This window comes from Cavia porcellus, unplaced genomic scaffold, assembly GCF_034190915.1.
Source record: "Cavia porcellus strain 051 isolate PalLab524CR breed Dunkin Hartley unplaced genomic scaffold, mCavPor4.1 scaffold_4, whole genome shotgun sequence".
Taxonomy (NCBI): domain Eukaryota; kingdom Metazoa; phylum Chordata; class Mammalia; order Rodentia; family Caviidae; genus Cavia; species Cavia porcellus.
In genome coordinates this window covers 49,642,907-49,646,722 of record NW_026947487.1, presented here as the reverse complement: position 1 = coordinate 49,646,722, position 3,816 = coordinate 49,642,907, and the positions used below count along the sequence as shown (strand labels likewise).

Sequence of the window (3,816 nt, the reverse complement as noted above, 5' to 3'; positions counted from 1 at the left end):
AAAGTAGAAAATCACAAAATTGGGAGTCAACCGGTGGATTCTCAAAATTTCCAGAAAGGGATACTAAAGATGAAGAGAACAATCAATCTGGGGAAACAAGTCAAGAAGGAAGACATTCCTGTAAGATGACGACCATTCTAGTTAAAGTGAGAAGACTGTCCTAAGAGGTGAGTACAGCTACTAAAATATAAAGAGGAAACTGGAAAAATATTGCTCCATGGAAAGCATGCATACACATATACAGGAATTATTATACATTTACATATACATCTTTGTATCTCAGAAAGATTTATCATAATTACTTATGTCATTTAGATGCAAACATCAAACATAGTCATGTAAACAGTGCATAGGAATGTAATCATAGTCCTGCACAGTTTTGAATGCAAGAATAGGGTGGAGGTAGGAAAGGAAAAGAACAAAATCATCAGTTTAGAATATAAATTATGTGCCTGTTAAGGTGTGAGACAGAAGAGTATGTCTTTATTATCTTAAAAATTGGGGAGAAAAATAAATATCTTGGGCAAAATCTTTGGAAGTGAGTCAAGAGGAAGCTAGTATTTGACTTTTGTTGTATATTGAGAAACCTAGAAATCAAGTAAGCATTCTAAACTATGTAGCATATGTAATTATGGTAGTAGTGAAAATATAAAAAATGTAAAATATAATTTTCCAGAAGAAAGAAGCAAATTATACATAGGTATGCATCTAAAAACACTCAATGAAATATTTGTGGAAAGAAATGTTAAGCTTTATTTTAAGAATAAAGTAATAATAATGAAAAAAGCATTATTTTATGTATGAAATAAATCATTGCAATAAAAAATGCAAAATTGTCCCCAGATTTATCTAAAATTATGTTAATTTGTTTAATTGAACCGTGATGAAATTAAAACAAGTTAACTCCAAACTTAACATAAAAATGTGCAATTTATCAGTAAATAACTTATTATATATAAAGCAATTTTGAAAGAGAATGCCAAAGACAGGACATACTCTTCATAAAATAGCGACGTTAGTATAAAAGGAGGATGCATTTGAAAAAGTGCATTCTGGTGAGTAATGATAGTAGGACACAGTTTACTTCTTTCTTTTTTTTTTTTTTTTTTTTTTTTTTTTTAACCAGGGATTGAACTCACAACCTTACACTTGTCCGGCAGGTGCTTGTGCGAGTGAGCTAAATCCCCAGCCCGGAGTTTATCTTTTACTCTTGATAATTTTAGTATGATTTTCTGAAATGTAAACAGAAGAAATTGAAGTGTGTGTGTGTGTGTGTGTGTGTGTGTGTGTGTGCATGTGCTTGCACGTGTCTCTGTGTGTGTAAGTTATTTCTACTAATTTTGCATTTTTTCTTCACTTTGTAAATTAATTAAAAAGTAAACACTTAGGAAAGACAAAATAATGGGAAAAAAATGAATCACTGATAAAAGCACAAAAGGATGGATCACAAAGAACACAGTCTGAAAGCCCCGGTGAAAAGCAACACTGTGGTATAAGGTAAATAATTTCAGTGTTCAGGACAAATAACAATTTGGCTCACTATTTAGTGAAAATAAAATGTATCCTTCTTCGCACCATACAAAATACACTTTATTTATTTACTTGAAGAGAATTGCGCCTTTATCTCATATTGCCGGTCACGCACACTAAGCAGCTTGGATTTTGGGAATGCGATGAAGGCACCACGTCCCACACCCTCTCCCGACTCTTCTGACTTGACTTTTCCTTGGCTTCCACCTTGGCTAGGGCAGCTGCAGTAGCCGAGGTGATAAGAGCGACAAACAAGACTGCCACAAATGCAAATGGATCAGAAGAGACAGCCTGGAGCTCTTCAGCAAGTGGAAAGGTGGAATCTGTCACCACAGATAAAGGCATGAGTACCCATTGATGGTAGAATGAAGCACTGAGGCAACAGGTGGGTGACCAGGCATCAGACAAAGACTGGTGACACTGAAGACACCATCCAGAAAGTGAGAGCAGAGAGCTTCCTCTGGAATGACAAGCACTTCGGGGTTGTAGATGCTGCCAGTTTTAAACACCTGCTGGGGGATCAGCCCAAAGGGGAATGAGGAGGTGGTCTGCATTGTTATGGAGTAAAACCTGGTGGTCAACTTAACGCCAGCTAAGTTATATCAGCCTGGTGCTGAGGGTAGATGTTTCACCTGAGGAAAGTTGACAGCATAAATAGAGGTGTGGAGAAGATGAATGAGGCGTTGTAGGTCTATCTAAGTGTGTTGCTTGAGCCACTGGTTCTCCTGGAGGAGCTCATCATGACTAGCTTCCCCAGTGTGAGTTTGATCATTGTCATTGGAGTAGCTCTGGACCTTTTTGGTGAGAGAGGCTATGGTTCACTTTGGGGGGAGCTCTGGTCCTTACATGGAACATCGCATCCTGACTCCAGAAGGGAAGATATGTACCATTTAATCTCCAGGAGAAAGTTATCACACTGACCTTATGGCATGTACTCCACTGTTCTTATCATCAGAGGAGATCAGGACCTCTGTTGCTGAGAATGGCTGTGGTGATTTTCAGGACAGCCTTGGTCTTTGTTGTGAGTATGACTTCTCAGCTCCAGTGCAAAACCCAGTACGGTTCCTGCATCCGCTGTATAGACTTTCTAGCTTCCACCTCTGACCTTTTGGTCTTCCCAGTGCAGAACTGTAAAACAAACTGGTGTGAATCCTTCTCATGGGCTCTAGACTTCCAGTTGGACTCCTGTCATAGCTGTCAGTTTTCATCTGGATCCAAGCAAGTCATTGCTGTTGGATCGAGGCCCTTGGCTGAATATTCCGGGTCTTTAGTGATTGGATAGATTTCCTGCACTTTCTTGTGTTTAACTATGGGTGACCGTCATAAAATAGCATTATAAGTTCTGTGTCCTGATTCTAATTTTTCTCTACACAACCCTGACTGCAACATATCTGTTCAGCAGGGTGGCTTTGCGGGCTTTGCTTTGTCTCCAGGCTTAATTAGCTGCACATCTTTAAGATTTCAGTGCAGATCCTGAAGATTTTAGTAATGAGGCCTCAAACTTGACCCCAGTCCAGTATCCTAGGCCAGCACAAGGACTTCATGTAGTGCAGTGGTGACTGCACATGTAGTAGCTGTAGTAGCTGTCACTTTACTGGCCAGCAACATATACCTGATCTCGGTGAGGTCCTCCTTGATGAAGCCAAAGCCCACATTCCCCTAGATAGGAGACGCCAGCTTTTCCAGAGCTGGGGTGTTTTCCCAGTGCCCTCATGGTCTTGGCCATCATGATGTCTTGCCCATCAGCCCCACAGCCTTCTCTCCGGGGGACATGCATACCTCCTGCATCCACATGGGGCCCACATTGTCTGCTCCCCCAGGAAAGCATTTTGCATAATCTTCTAGAAGTTGCATGATCTAAAGGAGATGATCAGCTTTCCAGGTTGACCTGTCTCTCTCTGCAGCATGATGGCACATCTGGGATCACCACGCAGGGTTTAAAGACTATGTCACTCTCACAAGGATGCCCAGAAAGAGTAGAAATAGTTTAACTAAATATCTAAATATCAAAGGAAAGGGTTACATCAAAGATGAAAATATCAAGTTAATTATAGAAACTGTGCATGCAAGAATATCTCAAATTTTTTCAAGACAACCTATAAAAGGTACAAATAAACATTTAAAAACTCAAGATTTCAGTCTAATGAAGGAAAACAAAAATAGATCCATGTGGTTGGAGAAAGACTGGCAACACATGCAATTTCTAAAATAGCTATAGGTTTAAAATAATATTACATAAAAAGTACAGGTGATGCAGGTTAGCAATTCCAGAAGATTAATATAAAT

The 3,816-nt window shown here is 39.3% G+C and overlaps 1 pseudogene; it reads right to left on the bottom strand.

Annotated features, from left to right (window-relative positions):
- Window positions 1–1,620: 1,620 nt before the first annotated feature.
- Window positions 1,621–3,447, bottom strand: LOC111753815 (large ribosomal subunit protein uL10-like; annotated as a pseudogene).
- Between the last annotated feature and the right edge of the window lie 369 nt (window positions 3,448–3,816).